Source organism: Schistocerca piceifrons, unplaced genomic scaffold (assembly GCF_021461385.2).
Source record: "Schistocerca piceifrons isolate TAMUIC-IGC-003096 unplaced genomic scaffold, iqSchPice1.1 HiC_scaffold_701, whole genome shotgun sequence".
Classification (NCBI taxonomy): Eukaryota; Metazoa; Arthropoda; class Insecta; order Orthoptera; family Acrididae; genus Schistocerca; species Schistocerca piceifrons.
In genome coordinates, this window is record NW_025728950.1 from 51,851 (window position 1) to 77,409 (window position 25,559).

At 49.2% G+C, this 25,559-nt stretch overlaps 8 pseudogenes; all 8 read right to left on the minus strand.

Moving 5' to 3' along the window:
* Positions 1–716: 716 nt before the first annotated feature.
* On the minus strand, positions 717–927 carry LOC124769614 (annotated as a pseudogene).
* A 3,230-nt stretch (positions 928–4,157) lies between these two features.
* LOC124769548 lies at positions 4,158–4,368 on the minus strand (annotated as a pseudogene).
* A 3,230-nt stretch (positions 4,369–7,598) lies between these two features.
* Positions 7,599–7,809, minus strand: LOC124769560 (annotated as a pseudogene).
* A 3,229-nt stretch (positions 7,810–11,038) lies between these two features.
* Positions 11,039–11,249, minus strand: LOC124769572 (annotated as a pseudogene).
* Positions 11,250–14,476: 3,227 nt separating this feature from the next.
* Positions 14,477–14,687, minus strand: LOC124769585 (annotated as a pseudogene).
* Positions 14,688–17,916: 3,229 nt separating this feature from the next.
* LOC124769597 lies at positions 17,917–18,127 on the minus strand (annotated as a pseudogene).
* A 3,230-nt stretch (positions 18,128–21,357) lies between these two features.
* Positions 21,358–21,568, minus strand: LOC124769609 (annotated as a pseudogene).
* Positions 21,569–24,795: 3,227 nt separating this feature from the next.
* LOC124769622 lies at positions 24,796–25,006 on the minus strand (annotated as a pseudogene).
* Between the last annotated feature and the right edge of the window lie 553 nt (positions 25,007–25,559).

Genomic DNA, 25,559 nt, shown 5'->3' on the forward strand with positions numbered 1-25,559 from the left:
GCAGTGTCAGGGCCTAAATGCTTGCAGCGGGTGCGCTCCACATGTGAGAGTGACACACGGTGGTGCGGGCCGATATGGCAACAGGCGACCGTCGAAAACATCGCAAAGGCAAGTGCCGGAAGGAACGACCAAATACGAGATCACTCGTCAACATCCCAGTACTACCCTCCATGTCGAGGAGTAAACTGCGACTCCCATTTGAACGCCGCTAGCTGCCAGGGCAGTGGAGAAGCCGTGAGGCCGCCCCACAGCAGCGTCAGGCCGGTGCGAGCTATACTGGCGCGAGCTACACCTAGCCGAGTGCTTACATCGTCCACCGCCTACTGCATATGTGTGTGTGCGTGTGTACACACGTATTCAGCGTGCGTGCGGCGGCGACGACGACGACGTTCGCGAGGAGCTAAGGATATAACTCCAAAAAATGTAATTAAAATTATCTGTGCCCGGACCATAAGAGACGCTAACGAGGCATCCGAAGGCACTGTCCTGTGCCCCCATAAATTACCAGCCTAGCGTAATGCGGCTGCAAGTGCCGTCCGGCTAAACGCAAAAAAAAAAAAAAAAATTCTTAAGATAATCTTAAATTAATGAAAAGAAATCGTGGTGTGTAAGCAACTAACTACTGGGCACATCAACAACTACGACAAGTTTTGCTACCAGCGGAATATCTGATCACTGCAGAAAGTTAACCCATTTCAGGCTGTGTTTTAATTAATTTTAGGTGGGCCGATCCCGGCGGTACTTCAATGCCGGGCCAACCCGCGACAGAGGTGGAGCAAGCCCCTAGCACTCCGTCATAAGCCAAAAATGAGTGTAATATTCTGGTCGTGTGATGCAGGACGTATCGGATATTAAGCTGATAAGACAAATACTACACTTTTTTCCCTCCTACCTCCCCTATAGACCTACCTTTTCCTCTCCAAAAATGCCGCCATCCTCTAGTGTCGACGCAGCACGTAAAGCAGGGTGTTGTTAGTAGCAAGACTTATTGCCATAAACCGAAAATAAAAGCGGAGGCATACTCTGCTATGCCTTGGGGGCGACGACACACTACTCAGAAACACACCTCCCTCTCCAGGTGTGAAGCAAGTGATGATGTTAAAAACTAAATAGAAAGAAATAAATAAAGACAGAAATGAAGGCAAAATAAAAAAAAACAGCGACGGCAGCACACTCAAACGAAACTGGCGAGATAATCCCATCGCCCATAGAATTAACGAAGTAATAATCCTCTAAGATAGATTATGTGTTTTCCAATTTTCCAATAATTTTTCATACAAGGTTCACACAATTTCCATGTTACCAATTTCCATATTATCAGTATCATAGAACAGTCTACTCTAGTGATGCCCTGAAGGCCAATACCAAATCTGGGGTATGGGTAAGTCAAGGGTAGTTTGAAAGTCTGAGTGACAAAGATCCAGGGGTACACTCAGGCAATTCTTATACGAGGTGCCTTAGTCAGCCCGGAACACCTTTTGATAACCATGAACCATTGCAACTTTAAGAAATCTTGCAAAAGTAATGGTATATTTCCGGTCAGATTCCGCCAGGCGATGCTGGCTCCAAAGGTAGTCCATGAAAGAGACAGCATCGGTGAGGCAAAGGTCATAGATCGTGAAAATGGTGTGGCCCAAGAGCCACACCATTGCGTTACGTCGTGTTCGTTGGTTGGTCTGAATATCAGGGGTAAGGAACCAGTCGATTGACACATAGTCCAGTGTAGTCCCACCGATCAGCGCTAATAGCACACGTGCAAGGTCCCACACTTCTGTGACGTGAGGGCATAAGAGACGATGCTCTCTGGTGTCTACGTCACCACATCGGCCGCAAGCAGCCGAGGGCCATAGGCGGATGGCCGCCAGGCGGTGATTAGTGGGTATTAAATTGTTTACAAAGCGATACCATAGCGCTGAAACTTCTGTGGGAAGGGCTGGGTGGTTGATATTAGCCCAAGCTTGGTGCCAGATGACCGACGGTCGTCTGTCCTCCAATTTATGTGGTGTGGGCTGGCCTCGAAGCGCCTAGTAAAGGCGCTTCGATGTGCGTGCCTTGTCGGTGGCCACTGTTAGGACGTAACTTTGATTGAGGTAATAGTCCTTGACTGTCGTCATCCGGAATGGAATATGTGTCAAACATACTGGTGCACGCGCCGATTGTGGGCGATAACGGTCGAAAAGCACCGCTGTTGTACCACCTGGGTCGATCTCACGCAAAGTGGCGATACTTTGAATCAGGATTGCCGCACATTTGCGGGGAAAGTCAATGAGTCCAAGGCCACTATCGACCTTTGGCAGTGTACAATTCTGCGCATCAACTTTGAATAGTGCATGCCGCCACAATAGGCAATATACTGTTTGTGAGATGGCTCTGCTGGTTTGTTTCGGTAGCGTATGGAGTTGTGCTACATACTATGCCCGTGATAGGATGTATGTACTAATCAGTTGGATTCGTTGATGGAGGTCGAGTCGTCGATCAGTGTGACTCATGCAAAATCCTCTGATGCGCGTGAGAATCCGCCTGCACGTGAGTGTTAACATGCGCTGCGGACAGTCAGTCACCTCAAGACCCAAGATACGTTGTTCCCCTACAATCCGGTTGCATGGGCGTTCGATGGTCAATGATCGTGGCCCTAGTGGCATTAGCACCATTTTGTTGGATTTTAACATGGCACCGGATGCTCGTTCATAAACGTGGAGGACTCGGCGAACCGAATCGATGTCATTGGCGTTTGCTACAAACACACCTACACCATCCGCGTATGCCGCACTGCGGAAGGTGACGCCTGGGAAAGGAACACCATCGACCATCCGTCCGATGTCACGCAGCATGGGGTCCAGCGCCAAAGCGATAAAATACACTGACAAGGGACAGCCTTGTCGAACTGATCGTCTGATGGGAATTGGTCGTGATCTGCAGCCGTTCACAATGATTCTGGAATTTGCTCCATCCAAGAAGTGCCGGATGACTCTTATGAAGTGCTCCCCGAAACCCTTCCGCGACATAACGGCCAGCAGGTAAGGATGGGAGAAGGCACCGGCGAAATCTAGAGATCAATTGAAGCCGGGGTTCGAGCGTCGGCGGTGGGTGAGTAAGACAGCATCACGGTATATAGAAGCAGCGGTGAAGGTGGTTCGATTCGAAACGCCAGTGTACCTTATTCATTACCTGTTTAAGATGTGAAGCCACACTTCGTGCCACCAACTTATAATCAGTGTTAAGAACACGTCCTTAGCCCGACAGTGACCTGTGACCTTTGGATTAAGGACAATACGTACAGCTAGAAAATCGGCGGGTAGCTCGCAACCAGCAAACATCTCCTCGCACGTTTTGCAGAAGCGGTCTCCTAACAGGCCGGAAAATCCTAGCACTTCGATTAGTGCTGGAATGGCGCAATCGAAGGGCGGTATCCTTGCGGAGTACCGCCAGAGATGAAAAACCGCAGTGTCAGGGCCTAAATGCTTGCAGCGGGTGCGCTCCACATGTGAGAGTGACACACGGTGGTGCGGGCCGATATGGCAACAGGCGACCGTCGAAAACATCGCAAAGGCAAGTGCCGGAAGGAACGACCAAATACGAGATCACTCGTCAACATCCCAGTACTACCCTCCATGTCGAGGAGTAAACTGCGACTCCCATTTGAACGCCGCTAGCTGCCAGGGCAGTGGAGAAGCCGTGAGGCCGCCCCACAGCAGCGTCAGGCCGGTGCGAGCTATACTGGCGCGAGCTACACCTAGCCGAGTGCTTACATCGTCCACCGCCTACTGCATATGTGTGTGTGCGTGTGTACACACGTATTCAGCGTGCGTGCGGCGGCGACGACGACGACGTTCGCGAGGAGCTAAGGATATAACTCCAAAAAATGTAATTAAAATTATCTGTGCCCGGACCATAAGAGACGCTAACGAGGCATCCGAAGGCACTGTCCTGTGCCCCCATAAATTACCAGCCTAGCGTAATGCGGCTGCAAGTGCCGTCCGGCTAAGCGCAAAAAAAAAAAAAAAAATTCTTAAGATAATCTTAAATTAATGAAAAGAAATCGTGGTGTGTAAGCAACTAACTACTGGGCACATCAACAACTACGACAAGTTTTGCTACCAGCGGAATATCTGATCACTGCAGAAAGTTAACCCATTTCAGGCTGTGTTTTAATTAATTTTAGGTGGGCCGATCCCGGCGGTACTTCAATGCCGGGCCAACCCGCGACAGAGGTGGAGCAAGCCCCTAGCACTCCGTCATAAGCCAAAAATGAGTGTAATATTCTGGTCGTGTGATGCAGGACGTATCAGATATTAAGCTGATAAGACAAATACTACACTTTTTTCCCTCCTACCTCCCCTATAGACCTACCTTTTCCTCTCCAAAAATGCCGCCATCCTCTAGTGTCGACGCAGCACGTAAAGCAGGGTGTTGTTAGTAGCAAGACGTATTGCCATAAACCGAAAATAAAAGCGGAGGCATACTCTGCTATGCCTTGGGGGCGACGACACACTACTCAGAAACACACCTCCCTCTCCAGGTGTGAAGCAAGTGATGATGTTAAAAACTAAATAGAAAGAAATAAATAAAGACAGAAATGAAGGCAAAATAAAAAAAAACAGCGACGGCAGCACACTCAAACGAAACTGGCGAGATAATCCCATCGCCCATAGAATTAACGAAGTAATAATCCTCTAAGATAGATTATGTGTTTTCCAATTTTCCAATAATTTTTCATACAAGGTTCACACAATTTCCGTGTTACCAATTTCCATATTATCAGTATCATAGAACAGTCTACTCTAGTGATGCCCTGAAGGCCAATACCAAATCTGGGGTATGGGTAAGTCAAGGGTAGTTTGAAAGTCTGAGTGACAAAGATCCAGGGGTACACTCAGGCAATTCTTATACGAGGTGCCTTAGTCAGCCCGGAACACCTTTTGATAACCATGAACCATTGCAACTTTAAGAAATCTTGCAAAAGTAATGGTATATTTCCGGTCAGATTCCGCCAGGCGATGCTGGCTCCAAAGGTAGTCCATGAAAGAGACAGCATCGGTGAGGCAAAGGTCATAGATCGTGAAAATGGTGTGGCCCAAGAGCCACACCATTGCGTTACGTCGTGTTCGTTGGTTGGTCTGAATATCAGGGGTAAGGAACCAGTCGATTGACACATAGTCCAGTGTAGTCCCACCGATCAGCGCTAATAGCACACGTGCAAGGTCCCACACTTCTGTGACGTGAGGGCATAAGAGACGATGCTCTCTGGTGTCTACGTCACCACATCGGCCGCAAGCAGCCGAGGGCCATAGGCGGATGGCCGCCAGGCGGTGATTAGTGGGTATTAAATTGTTTACAACGCGATACCATAGCGCTGAAACTTCTGTGGGAAGGGCTGGGTGGTTGATATTAGCCCAAGCTTGGTGCCAGATGACCGACGGTCGTCTGTCCTCCAATTTATGTGGTGTGGGCTGGCCTCGAAGCGCCTAGTAAAGGCGCTTCGATGTGCGTGCCTTGTCGGTGGCCACTGTTAGGACGTAACTTTGATTGAGGTAATAGTCCTTGACTGTCGTCATCCGGAATGGAATATGTGTCAAACATACTGGTGCACGCGCCGATTGTGGGCGATAACGGTCGAAAAGCACCGCTGTTGTACCACCTGGGTCGATCTCACGCAAAGTGGCGATACTTTGAATCAGGATTGCCGCACATTTGCGGGGAAAGTCAATGAGTCCAAGGCCACTATCGACCTTTGGCAGTGTACAATTCTGCGCATCAACTTTGAATAGTGCATGCCGCCACAATAGGCAATATACTGTTTGTGAGATGGCTCTGCTGGTTTGTTTCGGTAGCGTATGGAGTTGTGCTACATACTATGCCCGTGATAGGATGTATGTACTAATCAGTTGGATTCGTTGATGGAGGTCGAGTCGTCGATCAGTGTGACTCATGCAAAATCCTCTGATGCGCGTGAGAATCCGCCTGCACGTGAGTGTTAACATGCGCTGCGGACAGTCAGTCACCTCAAGACCCAAGATACGTTGTTCCCCTACAATCCGGTTGCATGGGCGTTCGATGGTCAATGATCGTGGCCCTAGTGGCATTAGCACCATTTTGTTGGATTTTAACATGGCACCGGATGCTCGTTCATAAACGTGGAGGACTCGGCGAACCGAATCGATGTCATTGGCGTTTGCTACAAACACACCTACACCATCCGCGTATGCCGCACTGCGGAAGGTGACGCCTGGGAAAGGAACACCATCGACCATCCGTCCGATGTCACGCAGCATGGGGTCCAGCGCCAAAGCGATAAAATACACTGACAAGGGACAGCCTTGTCGAACTGATAGTCTGATGGGAATTGGTCGTGATCTGCAGCCGTTCACAATGATTCTGGAATTTGCTCCATCCAAGAAGTGCCGGATGACTCTTATGAAGTGCTCCCCGAAACCCTTCCGCGACATAACGGCCAGCAGGTAAGGATGGGAGAAGGCACCGGCGAAATCTAGAGATCAATTGAAGCCGGGGTTCGAGCGTCGGCGGTGGGTGAGTAAGACAGCATCACGGTATATAGAAGCAGCGGTGAAGGTGGTTCGATTCGAAACGCCAGTGTACCTTATTCATTACCTGTTTAAGATGTGAAGCCACACTTCGTGCCACCAACTTATAATCAGTGTTAAGAACACGTCCTTAGCCCGACAGTGACCTGTGACCTTTGGATTAAGGACAATACGTACAGCTAGAAAATCGGCGGGTAGCTCGCAACCAGCAAACATCTCCTCGCACGTTTTGCAGAAGCGGTCTCCTAACAGGCCGGAAAATCCTAGCACTTCGATTAGTGCTGGAATGGCGCAATCGAAGGGCGGTATCCTTGCGGAGTACCGCCAGAGATGAAAAACCGCAGTGTCAGGGCCTAAATGCTTGCAGCGGGTGCGCTCCACATGTGAGAGTGACACACGGTGGTGCGGGCCGATATGGCAACAGGCGACCGTCGAAAACATCGCAAAGGCAAGTGTCGGAAGGAACGACCAAATACGAGATCACTCGTCAACATCCCAGTACTACCCTCCATGTCGAGGAGTAAACTGCGACTCCCATTTGAACGCCGCTAGCTGCCAGGGCAGTGGAGAAGCCGTGAGGCCGCCCCACAGCAGCGTCAGGCCGGTGCGAGCTATACTGGCGCGAGCTACACCTAGCCGAGTGCTTACATCGTCCACCGCCTACTGCATATGTGTGTGTGCGTGTGTACACACGTATTCAGCGTGCGTGCGGCGGCGACGACGACGACGTTCGCGAGGAGCTAAGGATATAACTCCAAAAAATGTAATTAAAATTATCTGTGCCCGGACCATAAGAGACGCTAACGAGGCATCCGAAGGCACTGTCCTGTGCCCCCATAAATTACCAGCCTAGCGTAATGCGGCTGCAAGTGCCGTCCGGCTAAACGCAAAAAAAAAAAAAAAAATTCTTAAGATAATCTTAAATTAATGAAAAGAAATCGTGGTGTGTAAGCAACTAACTACTGGGCACATCAACAACTACGACAAGTTTTGCTACCAGCGGAATATCTGATCACTGCAGAAAGTTAACCCATTACAGGCTGTGTTTTAATTAATTTTAGGTGGGCCGATCCCGGCGGTACTTCAATGCCGGGCCAACCCGCGACAGAGGTGGAGCAAGCCCCTAGCACTCCGTCATAAGCCAAAAATGAGTGTAATATTCTGGTCGTGTGATGCAGGACGTATCAGATATTAAGCTGATAAGACAAATACTACACTTTTTTCCCTCCTACCTCCCCTATAGACCTACCTTTTCCTCTCCAAAAATGCCGCCATCCTCTAGTGTCGACGCAGCACGTAAAGCAGGGTGTTGTTAGTAGCAAGACGTATTGCCATAAACCGAAAATAAAAGCGGAGGCATACTCTGCTATGCCTTGGGGGTGACGACACACTACTCAGAAACACACCTCCCTCTCCAGGTGTGAAGCAAGTGATGATGTTAAAAACTAAATAGAAAGAAATAAATAAAGACAGAAATGAAGGCAAAATAAAAAAAACAGCGACGGCAGCACACTCAAACGAAACTGGCGAGATAATCCCATCGCCCATAGAATTAACGAAGTAATAATCCTCTAAGATAGATTATGTGTTTTCCAATTTTCCAATAATTTTTCATACAAGGTTCACACAATTTCCGTGTTACCAATTTCCATATTATCAGTATCATAGAACAGTCTACTCTAGTGATGCCCTGAAGGCCAATACCAAATCTGGGGTATGGGTAAGTCAAGGGTAGTTTGAAAGTCTGAGTGACAAAGATCCAGGGGTACACTCAGGCAATTCTTATACGAGGTGCCTTAGTCAGCCCGGAACACCTTTTGATAACCATGAACCATTGCAACTTTAAGAAATCTTGCAAAAGTAATGGTATATTTCCGGTCAGATTCCGCCAGGCGATGCTGGCTCCAAAGGTAGTCCATGAAAGAGACAGCATCGGTGAGGCAAAGGTCATAGATCGTGAAAATGGTGTGGCCCAAGAGCCACACCATTGCGTTACGTCGTGTTCGTTGGTTGGTCTGAATATCAGGGGTAAGGAACCAGTCGATTGACACATAGTCCAGTGTAGTCCCACCGATCAGCGCTAATAGCACACGTGCAAGGTCCCACACTTCTGTGACGTGAGGGCATAAGAGACGATGCTCTCTGGTGTCTACGTCACCACATCGGCCGCAAGCAGCCGAGGGCCATAGGCGGATGGCCGCCAGGCGGTGATTAGTGGGTATTAAATTGTTTACAACGCGATACCATAGCGCTGAAACTTCTGTGGGAAGGGCTGGGTGGTTGATATTAGCCCAAGCTTGGTGCCAGATGACCGACGGTCGTCTGTCCTCCAATTTATGTGGTGTGGGCTGGCCTCGAAGCGCCTAGTAAAGGCGCTTCGATGTGCGTGCCTTGTCGGTGGCCACTGTTAGGACGTAACTTTGATTGAGGTAATAGTCCTTGACTGTCGTCATCCGGAATGGAATATGTGTCAAACATACTGGTGCACGCGCCGATTGTGGGCGATAACGGTCGAAAAGCACCGCTGTTGTACCACCTGGGTCGATCTCACGCAAAGTGGCGATACTTTGAATCAGGATTGCCGCACATTTGCGGGGAAAGTCAATGAGTCCAAGGCCACTATCGACCTTTGGCAGTGTACAATTCTGCGCATCAACTTTGAATAGTGCATGCCGCCACAATAGGCAATATACTGTTTGTGAGATGGCTCTGCTGGTTTGTTTCGGTAGCGTATGGAGTTGTGCTACATACTATGCCCGTGATAGGATGTATGTACTAATCAGTTGGATTCGTTGATGGAGGTCGAGTCGTCGATCAGTGTGACTCATGCAAAATCCTCTGATGCGCGTGAGAATCCGCCTGCACGTGAGTGTTAACATGCGCTGCGGACAGTCAGTCACCTCAAGACCCAAGATACGTTGTTCCCCTACAATCCGGTTGCATGGGCGTTCGATGGTCAATGATCGTGGCCCTAGTGGCATTAGCACCATTTTGTTGGATTTTAACATGGCACCGGATGCTCGTTCATAAACGTGGAGGACTCGGCGAACCGAATCGATGTCATTGGCGTTTGCTACAAACACACCTACACCATCCGCGTATGCCGCACTGCGGAAGGTGACGCCTGGGAAAGGAACACCATCGACCATCCGTCCGATGTCACGCAGCATGGGGTCCAGCGCCAAAGCGATAAAATACACTGACAAGGGACAGCCTTGTCGAACTGATCGTCTGATGGGAATTGGTCGTGATCTGCAGCCGTTCACAATGATTCTGGAATTTGCTCCATCCAAGAAGTGCCGGATGACTCTTATGAAGTGCTCCCCGAAACCCTTCCGCGACATAACGGCCAGCAGGTAAGGATGGGAGAAGGCACCGGCGAAATCTAGAGATCAATTGAAGCCGGGGTTCGAGCGTCGGCGGTGGGTGAGTAAGACAGCATCACGGTATATAGAAGCAGCGGTGAAGGTGGTTCGATTCGAAACGCCAGTGTACCTTATTCATTACCTGTTTAAGATGTGAAGCCACACTTCGTGCCACCAACTTATAATCAGTGTTAAGAACACGTCCTTAGCCCGACAGTGACCTGTGACCTTTGGATTAAGGACAATACGTACAGCTAGAAAATCGGCGGGTAGCTCGCAACCAGCAAACATCTCCTCGCACGTTTTGCAGAAGCGGTCTCCTAACAGGCCGGAAAATCCTAGCACTTCGATTAGTGCTGGAATGGCGCAATCGAAGGGCGGTATCCTTGCGGAGTACCGCCAGAGATGAAAAACCGCAGTGTCAGGGCCTAAATGCTTGCAGCGGGTGCGCTCCACATGTGAGAGTGACACACGGTGGTGCGGGCCGATATGGCAACAGGCGACCGTCGAAAACATCGCAAAGGCAAGTGCCGGAAGGAACGACCAAATACGAGATCACTCGTCAACATCCCAGTACTACCCTCCATGTCGAGGAGTAAACTGCGACTCCCATTTGAACGCCGCTAGCTGCCAGGGCAGTGGAGAAGCCGTGAGGCCGCCCCACAGCAGCGTCAGGCCGGTGCGAGCTATACTGGCGCGAGCTACACCTAGCCGAGTGCTTACATCGTCCACCGCCTACTGCATATGTGTGTGTGCGTGTGTACACACGTATTCAGCGTGCGTGCGGCGGCGACGACGACGACGTTCGCGAGGAGCTAAGGATATAACTCCAAAAAATGTAATTAAAATTATCTGTGCCCGGACCATAAGAGACGCTAACGAGGCATCCGAAGGCACTGTCCTGTGCCCCCATAAATTACCAGCCTAGCGTAATGCGGCTGCAAGTGCCGTCCGGCTAAACGCAAAAAAAAAAAAAAAAATTCTTAAGATAATCTTAAATTAATGAAAAGAAATCGTGGTGTGTAAGCAACTAACTACTGGGCACATCAACAACTACGACAAGTTTTGCTACCAGCGGAATATCTGATCACTGCAGAAAGTTAACCCATTTCAGGCTGTGTTTTAATTAATTTTAGGTGGGCCGATCCCGGCGGTACTTCAATGCCGGGCCAACCCGCGACAGAGGTGGAGCAAGCCCCTAGCACTCCGTCATAAGCCAAAAATGAGTGTAATATTCTGGTCGTGTGATGCAGGACGTATCAGATATTAAGCTGATAAGACAAATACTACACTTTTTTCCCTCCTACCTCCCCTATAGACCTACCTTTTCCTCTCCAAAAATGCCGCCATCCTCTAGTGTCGACGCAGCACGTAAAGCAGGGTGTTGTTAGTAGCAAGACGTATTGCCATAAACCGAAAATAAAAGCGGAGGCATACTCTGCTATGCCTTGGGGGTGACGACACACTACTCAGAAACACACCTCCCTCTCCAGGTGTGAAGCAAGTGATGATGTTAAAAACTAAATAGAAAGAAATAAATAAAGACAGAAATGAAGGCAAAATTAAAAAAAACAGCGACGGCAGCACACTCAAACGAAACTGGCGAGATAATCCCATCGCCCATAGAATTAACGAAGTAATAATCCTCTAAGATAGATTATGTGTTTTCCAATTTTCCAATAATTTTTCATACAAGGTTCACACAATTTCCGTGTTACCAATTTCCATATTATCAGTATCATAGAACAGTCTACTCTAGTGATGCCCTGAAGGCCAATACCAAATCTGGGGTATGGGTAAGTCAAGGGTAGTTTGAAAGTCTGAGTGACAAAGATCCAGGGGTACACTCAGGCAATTCTTATACGAGGTGCCTTAGTCAGCCCGGAACACCTTTTGATAACCATGAACCATTGCAACTTTAAGAAATCTTGCAAAAGTAATGGTATATTTCCGGTCAGATTCCGCCAGGCGATGCTGGCTCCAAAGGTAGTCCATGAAAGAGACAGCATCGGTGAGGCAAAGGTCATAGATCGTGAAAATGGTGTGGCCCAAGAGCCACACCATTGCGTTACGTCGTGTTCGTTGGTTGGTCTGAATATCAGGGGTAAGGAACCAGTCGATTGACACATAGTCCAGTGTAGTCCCACCGATCAGCGCTAATAGCACACGTGCAAGGTCCCACACTTCTGTGACGTGAGGGCATAAGAGACGATGCTCTCTGGTGTCTACGTCACCACATCGGCCGCAAGCAGCCGAGGGCCATAGGCGGATGGCCGCCAGGCGGTGATTAGTGGGTATTAAATTGTTTACAACGCGATACCATAGCGCTGAAACTTCTGTGGGAAGGGCTGGGTGGTTGATATTAGCCCAAGCTTGGTGCCAGATGACCGACGGTCGTCTGTCCTCCAATTTATGTGGTGTGGGCTGGCCTCGAAGCGCCTAGTAAAGGCGCTTCGATGTGCGTGCCTTGTCGGTGGCCACTGTTAGGACGTAACTTTGATTGAGGTAATAGTCCTTGACTGTCGTCATCCGGAATGGAATATGTGTCAAACATACTGGTGCACGCGCCGATTGTGGGCGATAACGGTCGAAAAGCACCGCTGTTGTACCACCTGGGTCGATCTCACGCAAAGTGGCGATACTTTGAATCAGGATTGCCGCACATTTGCGGGGAAAGTCAATGAGTCCAAGGCCACTATCGACCTTTGGCAGTGTACAATTCTGCGCATCAACTTTGAATAGTGCATGCCGCCACAATAGGCAATATACTGTTTGTGAGATGGCTCTGCTGGTTTGTTTCGGTAGCGTATGGAGTTGTGCTACATACTATGCCCGTGATAGGATGTATGTACTAATCAGTTGGATTCGTTGATGGAGGTCGAGTCGTCGATCAGTGTGACTCATGCAAAATCCTCTGATGCGCGTGAGAATCCGCCTGCACGTGAGTGTTAACATGCGCTGCGGACAGTCAGTCACCTCAAGACCCAAGATACGTTGTTCCCCTACAATCCGGTTGCATGGGCGTTCGATGGTCAATGATCGTGGCCCTAGTGGCATTAGCACCATTTTGTTGGATTTTAACATGGCACCGGATGCTCGTTCATAAACGTGGAGGACTCGGCGAACCGAATCGATGTCATTGGCGTTTGCTACAAACACACCTACACCATCCGCGTATGCCGCACTGCGGAAGGTGACGCCTGGGAAAGGAACACCATCGACCATCCGTCCGATGTCACGCAGCATGGGGTCCAGCGCCAAAGCGATAAAATACACTGACAAGGGACAGCCTTGTCGAACTGATCGTCTGATGGGAATTGGTCGTGATCTGCAGCCGTTCACAATGATTCTGGAATTTGCTCCATCCAAGAAGTGCCGGATGACTCTTATGAAGTGCTCCCCGAAACCCTTCCGCGACATATCGGCCAGCAGGTAAGGATGGGAGAAGGCACCGGCGAAATCTAGAGATCAATTGAAGCCGGGGTTCGAGCGTCGGCGGTGGGTGAGTAAGACAGCATCACGGTATATAGAAGCAGCGGTGAAGGTGGTTCGATTCGAAACGCCAGTGTACCTTATTCATTACCTGTTTAAGATGTGAAGCCACACTTCGTGCCACCAACTTATAATCAGTGTTAAGAACACGTCCTTAGCCCGACAGTGACCTGTGACCTTTGGATTAAGGACAATACGTACAGCTAGAAAATCGGCGGGTAGCTCGCAACCAGCAAACATCTCCTCGCACGTTTTGCAGAAGCGGTCTCCTAACAGGCCGGAAAATCCTAGCACTTCGATTAGTGCTGGAATGGCACAATCGAAGGGCGGTATCCTTGCGGAGTACCGCCAGAGATGAAAAACCGCAGTGTCAGGGCCTAAATGCTTGCAGCATGTGCGCTCCACATGTGGGAGTGGCACACGGTGGTGCGGGCCGATATGGCAACAGGCGACCGTCGAAAACATCGCAAAGGCAAGTGCCGGAAGGAACGACCAAATACGAGATCACTCGTCAACATCCCAGTACTACCCTCCATGGCGAGGAGTAAACTGCGACTTCCATTTGAACGCCGCTAGCTGCCAGGGCAGTGGAGAAGCCGTGAGGCCGCCCCACAGCAGCGTCAGGCCGGTGCGAGCTATACTGGCGCGAGCTACACCTAGCCGAGTGCTTACATCGTCCACCGCCTACTGCATATGTGTGTGTGCGTGTGTACACACGTATTCAGCGTGCGTGCGGCGGCGACGACGACGACGTTCGCGAGGAGTTAAGGATATAACTCCAAAAAATGTAATTAAAATTATCTGTGCCCGGACCATAAGAGACGCTAACGAGGCATCCGAAGGCACTGTCCTGTGCCCCCATAAATTACCAGCCTAGCGTAATGCGGCTGCAAGTGCCGTCCGGCTAAACGCAAAAAAAAAAAAAATTCTTAAGATAATCTTAAATTAATGAAAAGAAATCGTGGTGTGTAAGCAACTAACTACTGGGCACATCAACAACTACGACAAGTTTTGCTACCAGCGGAATATCTGATCACTGCAGAAAGTTAACCCATTTCAGGCTGTGTTTTAATTAATTTTAGGTGGGCCGATCCCGGCGGTACTTCAATGCCGGGCCAACCCGCGACAGAGGTGGAGCAAGCCCCTAGCACTCCGTCATAAGCCAAAAATGAGTGTAATATTCTGGTCGTGTGATGCAGGACGTATCAGATATTAAGCTGATAAGACAAATACTACACTTTTTTCCCTCCTACCTCCCCTATAGACCTACCTTTTCCTCTCCAAAAATGCCGCCATCCTCTAGTGTCGACGCAGCACGTAAAGCAGGGTGTTGTTAGTAGCAAGACTTATTGCCATAAACCGAAAATAAAAGCGGAGGCATACTCTGCTATGCCTTGGGGGCGACGACACACTACTCAGAAACACACCTCCCTCTCCAGGTGTGAAGCAAGTGATGATGTTAAAAACTAAATAGAAAGAAATAAATAAAGACAGAAATGAAGGCAAAATAAAAAAAAACAGCGACGGCAGCACACTCAAACGAAACTGGCGAGATAATCCCATCGCCCATAGAATTAACGAAGTAATAATCCTCTAAGATAGATTATGTGTTTTCCAATTTTCCAATAATTTTTCATACAAGGTTCACACAATTTCCGTGTTACCAATTTCCATATTATCAGTATCATAGAACAGTCTACTCTAGTGATGCCCTGAAGGCCAATACCAAATCTGGGGTATGGGTAAGTCAAGGGTAGTTTGAAAGTCTGAGTGACAAAGATCCAGGGGTACACTCAGGCAATTCTTATACGAGGTGCCTTAGTCAGCCCGGAACACCTTTTGATAACCATGAACCATTGCAACTTTAAGAAATCTTGCAAAAGTAATGGTATATTTCCGGTCAGATTCCGCCAGGCGATGCTGGCTCCAAAGGTAGTCCATGAAAGAGACAGCATCGGTGAGGCAAAGGTCATAGATCGTGAAAATGGTGTGGCCCAAGAGCCACACCATTGCGTTACGTCGTGTTCGTTGGTTGGTCTGAATATCAGGGGTAAGGAACCAGTCGATTGACACATAGTCCAGTGTAGTCCCACCGATCAGCGCTAATAGCACACGTGCAAGGTCCCACACTTCTGTGACGTGAGGGCATAAGAGACGATGCTCTCTGGTGTCTACGTCACCACATCGGCCGCAAGCAGCCGAGGGCCATAGGCGGATGGCCGCCAGGCGGTGATTAGTGGGTATTAAAATGTTTACAACGCGATACCATAGCGCTGAAACTTCTGTGGGAAGGGCTGGGTGGTTGATATTAGCCCAAGCTTGGTGCCAGATGACCGACGGTCGTCTGTCCTCCAATTTATGTGGTGTGGGCTGGCCTCGAAGCGCCTAGTAAAGGCGCTTCGATGTGCGTGCCTTGTCGGTGGCCACTGTTAGGACGTAACTTTGATTGAGGTAATAGTCCTTGACTGTCGTCATCCGGAATGGAATATGTGTCAAACATACTGGTGCACGCGCCGATTGTGGGCGATAACGGTCGAAAAGCACCGCTGTTGTACCACCTGGGTCAATCTCACGCAAAGTGGCGATACTTTGAATCAGGATTGCCGCACATTTGCGGGGAAAGTCAATGAGTCCAAGGCCACTATCGACCTTTGGCAGTGTACAATTCTGCGCATCAACTTTGAATAGTGCATGCCGCCACAATAGGCAATATACTGTTTGTGAGATGGCTCTGCTGGTTTGTTTCGGTAGCGTATGGAGTTGTGCTACATACTATGCCCGTGATAGGATGTATGTACTAATCAGTTGGATTCGTTGATGGAGGTCGAGTCGTCGATCAGTGTGACTCATGCAAAATCCTCTGATGCGCGTGAGAATTCGCCTGCACGTGAGTGTTAACATGCGCTGCGGACAGTCAGTCACCTCAAGACCCAAGATACGTTGTTCCCCTACAATCCGGTTGCATGGGCGTTCGATGGTCAATGATCGTGGCCCTAGTGGCATTAGCACCATTTTGTTGGATTTTAACATGGCACCGGATGCTCGTTCATAAACGTGGAGGACTCGGCGAACCGAATCGATGTCATTGGCGTTTGCTACAAACACACCTACACCATCCGCGTATGCCGCACTGCGGAAGGTGACGCCTGGGAAAGGAACACCATCGACCATCCGTCCGATGTCACGCAGCATGGGGTCCAGCGCCAAAGCGATAAAATACACTGACAAGGGACAGCCTTGTCGAACTGATCGTCTGATGGGAATTGGTCGTGATCTGCAGCCGTTCACAATGATTCTGGAATTTGCTCCATCCAAGAAGTGCCGGATGACTCTTATGAAGTGCTCCCCGAAACCCTTCCGCGACATAACGGCCAGCAGGTAAGGATGGGAGAAGGCACCGGCGAAATCTAGAGATCAATTGAAGCCGGGGTTCGAGCGTCGGCGGTGGGTGAGTAAGACAGCATCACGGTATATAGAAGCAGCGGTGAAGGTGGTTCGATTCGAAACGCCAGTGTACCTTATTCATTACCTGTTTAAGATGTGAAGCCACACTTCGTGCCACCAACTTATAATCAGTGTTAAGAACACGTCCTTAGCCCGACAGTGACCTGTGACCTTTGGATTAAGGACAATACGTACAGCTAGAAAATCGGCGGGTAGCTCGCAACCAGCAAACATCTCCTCGCACGTTTTGCAGAAGCGGTCTCCTAACAGGCCGGAAAATCCTAGCACTTCGATTAGTGCTGGAATGGCGCAATCGAAGGGCGGTATCCTTGCGGAGTACCGCCAGAGATGAAAAACCGCAGTGTCAGGGCCTAAATGCTTGCAGCGTGTGCGCTCCACATGTGAGAGTGACACACGGTGGTGCGGGCCGATATGGCAACAGGCGACCGTCGAAAACATCGCAAAGGCAAGTGCCGGAAGGAACGACCAAATACGAGATCACTCGTCAACATCCCAGTACTACCCTCCATGTCGAGGAGTAAACTGCGACTCCCATTTGAACGCCGCTAGCTGCCAGGGCAGTGGAGAAGCCGTGAGGCCGCCCCACAGCAGCGTCAGGCCGGTGCGAGCTATACTGGCGCGAGCTACACCTAGCCGAGTGCTTACATCGTCCACCGCCTACTGCATATGTGTGTGTGCGTGTGTACACACGTATTCAGCGTGCGTGCGGCGGCGACGACGACGACGTTCGCGAGGAGCTAAGGATATAACTCCAAAAAATGTAATTAAAATTATCTGTGCCCGGACCATAAGAGACGCTAACGAGGCATCCGAAGGCACTGTCCTGTGCCCCCATAAATTACCAGCCTAGCGTAATGCGGCTGCAAGTGCCGTCCGGCTAAACGCAAAAAAAAAAAAAAAATTCTTAAGATAATCTTAAATTAATGAAAAGAAATCGTGGTGTGTAAGCAACTAACTACTGGGCACATCAACAACTACGACAAGTTTTGCTACCAGCGGAATATCTGATCACTGCAGAAAGTTAACCCATTTCAGGCTGTGTTTTAATTAATTTTAGGTGGGCCGATCCCGGCGGTACTTCAATGCCGGGCCAACCCGCGACAGAGGTGGAGCAAGCCCCTAGCACTCCGTCATAAGCCAAAAATGAGTGTAATATTCTGGTCGTGTGATGCAGGACGTATCAGATATTAAGCTGATAAGACAAATACTACACTTTTTTCCCTCCTACCTCCCCTATAGACCTACCTTTTCCTCTCCAAAAATGCCGCCATCCTCTAGTGTCGACGCAGCACGTAAAGCAGGGTGTTGTTAGTAGCAAGACTTATTGCCATAAACCGAAAATAAAAGCGGAGGCATACTCTGCTATGCCTTGGGGGCGACGACACACTACTCAGAAACACACCTCCCTCTCCAGGTGTGAAGCAAGTGATGATGTTAAAAACTAAATAGAAAGAAATAAATAAAGACAGAAATGAAGGCAAAATAAAAAAAAACAGCGACGGCAGCACACTCAAACGAAACTGGCGAGATAATCCCATCGCCCATAGAATTAACGAAGTAATAATCCTCTAAGATAGATTATGTGTTTTCCAATTTTCCAATAATTTTTCATACAAGGTTCACACAATTTCCGTGTTACCAATTTCCATATTATCAGTATCATAGAACAGTCTACTCTAGTGATGCCCTGAAGGCCAATACCAAATCTGGGGTATGGGTAAGTCAAGGGTAGTTTGAAAGTCTGAGTGACAAAGATCCAGGGGTACACTCAGGCAATTCTTATACGAGGTGCCTTAGTCAGCCCGGAACACCTTTTGATAACCATGAACCATTGCAACTTTAAGAAATCTTGCAAAAGTAATGGTATATTTCCGGTCAGATTCCGCCAGGCGATGCTGGCTCCAAAGGTAGTCCATGAAAGAGACAGCATCGGTGAGGCAAAGGTCATAGATCGTGAAAATGGTGTGGCCCAAGAGCCACACCATTGCGTTACGTCGTGTTCGTTGGTTGGTCTGAATATCAGGGGTAAGGAACCAGTCGATTGACACATAGTCCAGTGTAGTCCCACCGATCAGCGCTAATAGCACACGTGCAAGGTCCCACACTTCTGTGACGTGAGGGCATAAGAGACGATGCTCTCTGGTGTCTACGTCACCACATCGGCCGCAAGCAGCCGAGGGCCATAGGCGGATGGCCGCCAGGCGGTGATTAGTGGGTATTAAATTGTTTACAACGCGATACCATAGCGCTGAAACTTCTGTGGGAAGGGCTGGGTGGTTGATATTAGCCCAAGCTTGGTGCCAGATGACCGACGGTCGTCTGTCCTCCAATTTATGTGGTGTGGGCTGGCCTCGAAGCGCCTAGTAAAGGCGCTTCGATGTGCGTGCCTTGTCGGTGGCCACTGTTAGGACGTAACTTTGATTGAGGTAATAGTCCTTGACTGTCGTCATCCGGAATGGAATATGTGTCAAACATACTGGTGCACGCGCCGATTGTGGGCGATAACGGTCGAAAAGCACCGCTGTTGTACCACCTGGGTCAATCTCACGCAAAGTGGCGATACTTTGAATCAGGATTGCCGCACATTTGCGGGGAAAGTCAATGAGTCCAAGGCCACTATCGACCTTTGGCAGTGTACAATTCTGCGCATCAACTTTGAATAGTGCATGCCGCCACAATAGGCAATATACTGTTTGTGAGATGGCTCTGCTGGTTTGTTTCGGTAGCGTATGGAGTTGTGCTACATACTATGCCCGTGATAGGATGTATGTACTAATCAGTTGGATTCGTTGATGGAGGTCGAGTCGTCGATCAGTGTGACTCATGCAAAATCCTCTGATGCGCGTGAGAATCCGCCTGCACGTGAGTGTTAACATGCGCTGCGGACAGTCAGTCACCTCAAGACCCAAGATACGTTGTTCCCCTACAATCCGGTTGCATGGGCGTTCGATGGTCAATGATCGTGGCCCTAGTGGCATTAGCACCATTTTGTTGGATTTTAACATGGCACCGGATGCTCGTTCATAAACGTGGAGGACTCGGCGAACCGAATCGATGTCATTGGCGTTTGCTACAAACACACCTACACCATCCGCGTATGCCGCACTGCGGAAGGTGACGCCTGGGAAAGGAACACCATCGACCATCCGTCCGATGTCACGCAGCATGGGGTCCAGCGCCAAAGCGATAAAATACACTGACAAGGGACAGCCTTGTCGAACTGATCGTCTGATGGGAATTGGTCGTGATCTGCAGCCGTTCACAATGATTCTGGAATTTGCTCCATCCAAGAAGTGCCGGATGACTCTTATGAAGTGCTCCCCGAAACCCTTCCGCGACATAACGGCCAGCAGGTAAGGATGGGAGAAGGCACCGGCGAAATCTAGAGATCAATTGAAGCCGGGGTTCGAGCGTCGGCGGTGGGTGAGTAAGACAGCATCACGGTATATAGAAGCAGCGGTGAAGGTGGTTCGATTCGAAACGCCAGTGTACCTTATTCATTACCTGTTTAAGATGTGAAGCCACACTTCGTGCCACCAACTTATAATCAGTGTTAAGAACACGTCCTTAGCCCGACAGTGACCTGTGACCTTTGGATTAAGGACAATACGTACAGCTAGAAAATCGGCGGGTAGCTCGCAACCAGCAAACATCTCCTCGCACGTTTTGCAGAAGCGGTCTCCTAACAGGCCGGAAAATCCTAGCACTTCGATTAGTGCTGGAATGGCGCAATCGAAGGGCGGTATCCTTGCGGAGTACCGCCAGAGATGAAAAACCGCAGTGTCAGGGCCTAAATGCTTGCAGCGGGTGCGCTCCACATGTGAGAGTGACACACGGTGGTGCGGGCCGATATGGCAACAGGCGACCGTCGAAAACATCGCAAAGGCAAGTGCCGGAAGGAACGACCAAATACGAGATCACTCGTCAACATCCCAGTACTACCCTCCATGTCGAGGAGTAAACTGCGACTCCCATTTGAACGCCGCTAGCTGCCAGGGCAGTGGAGAAGCCGTGAGGCCGCCCCACAGCAGCGTCAGGCCGGTGCGAGCTATACTGGCGCGAGCTACACCTAGCCGAGTGCTTACATCGTCCACCGCCTACTGCATATGTGTGTGTGCGTGTGTACACACGTATTCAGCGTGCGTGCGGCGGCGACGACGACGACGTTCGCGAGGAGCTAAGGATATAACTCCAAAAAATGTAATTAAAATTATCTGTGCCCGGACCATAAGAGACGCTAACGAGGCATCCGAAGGCACTGTCCTGTGCCCCCATAAATTACCAGCCTAGCGTAATGCGGCTGCAAGTGCCGTCCGGCTAAACGCAAAAAAAAAAAAAAAAATTCTTAAGATAATCTTAAATTAATGAAAAGAAATCGTGGTGTGTAAGCAACTAACTACTGGGCACATCAACAACTACGACAAGTTTTGCTACCAGCGGAATATCTGATCACTGCAGAAAGTTAACCCATTTCAGGCTGTGTTTTAATTAATTTTAGGTGGGCCGATCCCGGCGGTACTTCAATGCCGGGCCAACCCGCGACAGAGGTGGAGCAAGCCCCTAGCACTCCGTCATAAGCCAAAAATGAGTGTAATATTCTGGTCGTGTGATGCAGGACGTATCAGATATTAAGCTGATAAGACAAATACTACACTTTTTTCCCTCCTACCTCCCCTATAGACCTACCTTTTCCTCTCCAAAAATGCCGCCATCCTCTAGTGTCGACGCAGCACGTAAAGCAGGGTGTTGTTAGTAGCAAGACGTATTGCCATAAACCGAAAATAAAAGCGGAGGCATACTCTGCTATGCCTTGGGGGTGACGACACACTACTCAGAAACACACCTCCCTCTCCAGGTGTGAAGCAAGTGATGATGTTAAAAACTAAATAGAAAGAAATAAATAAAGACAGAAATGAAGGCAAAATTAAAAAAAACAGCGACGGCAGCACACTCAAACGAAACTGGCGAGATAATCCCATCGCCCATAGAATTAACGAAGTAATAATCCTCTAAGATAGATTATGTGTTTTCCAATTTTCCAATAATTTTTCATACAAGGTTCACACAATTTCCGTGTTACCAATTTCCATATTATCAGTATCATAGAACAGTCTACTCTAGTGATGCCCTGAAGGCCAATACCAAATCTGGGGTATGGGTAAGTCAAGGGTAGTTTGAAAGTCTGAGTGACAAAGATCCAGGGGTACACTCAGGCAATTCTTATACGAGGTGCCTTAGTCAGCCCGGAACACCTTTTGATAACCATGAACCATTGCAACTTTAAGAAATCTTGCAAAAGTAATGGTATATTTCCGGTCAGATTCCGCCAGGCGATGCTGGCTCCAAAGGTAGTCCATGAAAGAGACAGCATCGGTGAGGCAAAGGTCATAGATCGTGAAAATGGTGTGGCCCAAGAGCCACACCATTGCGTTACGTCGTGTTCGTTGGTTGGTCTGAATATCAGGGGTAAGGAACCAGTCGATTGACACATAGTCCAGTGTAGTCCCACCGATCAGCGCTAATAGCACACGTGCAAGGTCCCACACTTCTGTGACGTGAGGGCATAAGAGACGATGCTCTCTGGTGTCTACGTCACCACATCGGCCGCAAGCAGCCGAGGGCCATAGGCGGATGGCCGCCAGGCGGTGATTAGTGGGTATTAAATTGTTTACAACGCGATACCATAGCGCTGAAACTTCTGTGGGAAGGGCTGGGTGGTTGATATTAGCCCAAGCTTGGTGCCAGATGACCGACGGTCGTCTGTCCTCCAATTTATGTGGTGTGGGCTGGCCTCGAAGCGCCTAGTAAAGGCGCTTCGATGTGCGTGCCTTGTCGGTGGCCACTGTTAGGACGTAACTTTGATTGAGGTAATAGTCCTTGACTGTCGTCATCCGGAATGGAATATGTGTCAAACATACTGGTGCACGCGCCGATTGTGGGCGATAACGGTCGAAAAGCACCGCTGTTGTACCACCTGGGTCGATCTCACGCAAAGTGGCGATACTTTGAATCAGGATTGCCGCACATTTGCGGGGAAAGTCAATGAGTCCAAGGCCACTATCGACCTTTGGCAGTGTACAATTCTGCGCATCAACTTTGAATAGTGCATGCCGCCACAATAGGCAATATACTGTTTGTGAGATGGCTCTGCTGGTTTGTTTCGGTAGCGTATGGAGTTGTGCTACATACTATGCCCGTGATAGGATGTATGTACTAATCAGTTGGATTCGTTGATGGAGGTCGAGTCGTCGATCAGTGTGACTCATGCAAAATCCTCTGATGCGCGTGAGAATCCGCCTGCACGTGAGTGTTAACATGCGCTGCGGACAGTCAGTCACCTCAAGACCCAAGATACGTTGTTCCCCTACAATCCGGTTGCATGGGCGTTCGATGGTCAATGATCGTGGCCCTAGTGGCATTAGCACCATTTTGTTGGATTTTAACATGGCACCGGATGCTCGTTCATAAACGTGGAGGACTCGGCGAACCGAATCGATGTCATTGGCGTTTGCTACAAACACACCTACACCATCCGCGTATGCCGCACTGCGGAAGGTGACGCCTGGGAAAGGAACACCATCGACCATCCGTCCGATGTCACGCAGCATGGGGTCCAGCGCCAAAGCGATAAAATACACTGACAAGGGACAGCCTTGTCGAACTGATCGTCTGATGGGAATTGGTCGTGATCTGCAGCCGTTCACAATGATTCTGGAATTTGCTCCATCCAAGAAGTGCCGGATGACTCTTATGAAGTGCTCCCCGAAACCCTTCCGCGACATATCGGCCAGCAGGTAAGGATGGGAGAAGGCACCGGCGAAATCTAGAGATCAATTGAAGCCGGGGTTCGAGCGTCGGCGGTGGGTGAGTAAGACAGCATCACGGTATATAGAAGCAGCGGTGAAGGTGGTTCGATTCGAAACGCCAGTGTACCTTATTCATTACCTGTTTAAGATGTGAAGCCACACTTCGTGCCACCAACTTATAATCAGTGTTAAGAACACGTCCTTAGCCCGACAGTGACCTGTGACCTTTGGATTAAGGACAATACGTACAGCTAGAAAATCGGCGGGTAGCTCGCAACCAGCAAACATCTCCTCGCACGTTTTGCAGAAGCGGTCTCCTAACAGGCCGGAAAATCCTAGCACTTCGATTAGTGCTGGAATGGCGCAATCGAAGGGCGGTATCCTTGCGGAGTACCGCCAGAGATGAAAAACCGCAGTGTCAGGGCCTAAATGCTTGCAGCATGTGCGCTCCACATGTGGGAGTGGCACACGGTGGTGCGGGCCGATATGGCAACAGGCGACCGTCGAAAACATCGCAAAGGCAAGTGCCGGAAGGAACGACCAAATACGAGATCACTCGTCAACATCCCAGTACTACCCTCCATGGCGAGGAGTAAACTGCGACTTCCATTTGAACGCCGCTAGCTGCCAGGGCAGTGGAGAAGCCGTGAGGCCGCCCCACAGCAGCGTCAGGCCGGTGCGAGCTATACTGGCGCGAGCTACACCTAGCCGAGTGCTTACATCGTCCACCGCCTACTGCATATGTGTGTGTGCGTGTGTACACACGTATTCAGCGTGCGTGCGGCGGCGACGACGACGACGTTCGCGAGGAGTTAAGGATATAACTCCAAAAAATGTAATTAAAATTATCTGTGCCCGGACCATAAGAGACGCTAACGAGGCATCCGAAGGCACTGTCCTGTGCCCCCATAAATTACCAGCCTAGCGTAATGCGGCTGCAAGTGCCGTCCGGCTAAACGCAAAAAAAAAAAAAATTCTTAAGATAATCTTAAATTAATGAAAAGAAATCGTGGTGTGTAAGCAACTAACTACTGGGCACATCAACAACTACGACAAGTTTTGCTACCAGCGGAATATCTGATCACTGCAGAAAGTTAACCCATTTCAGGCTGTGTTTTAATTAATTTTAGGTGGGCCGATCCCGGCGGTACTTCAATGCCGGGCCAACCCGCGACAGAGGTGGAGCAAGCCCCTAGCACTCCGTCATAAGCCAAAAATGAGTGTAATATTCTGGTCGTGTGATGCAGGACGTATCAGATATTAAGCTGATAAGACAAATACTACACTTTTTTCCCTCCTACCTCCCCTATAGACCTACCTTTTCCTCTCCAAAAATGCCGCCATCCTCTAGTGTCGACGCAGCACGTAAAGCAGGGTGTTGTTAGTAGCAAGACTTATTGCCATAAACCGAAAATAAAAGCGGAGGCATACTCTGCTATGCCTTGGGGGCGACGACACACTACTCAGAAACACACCTCCCTCTCCAGGTGTGAAGCAAGTGATGATGTTAAAAACTAAATAGAAAGAAATAAATAAAGACAGAAATGAAGGCAAAATAAAAAAAAACAGCGACGGCAGCACACTCAAACGAAACTGGCGAGATAATCCCATCGCCCATAGAATTAACGAAGTAATAATCCTCTAAGATAGATTATGTGTTTTCCAATTTTCCAATAATTTTTCATACAAGGTTCACACAATTTCCGTGTTACCAATTTCCATATTATCAGTATCATAGAACAGTCTACTCTAGTGATGCCCTGAAGGCCAATACCAAATCTGGGGTATGGGTAAGTCAAGGGTAGTTTGAAAGTCTGAGTGACAAAGATCCAGGGGTACACTCAGGCAATTCTTATACGAGGTGCCTTAGTCAGCCCGGAACACCTTTT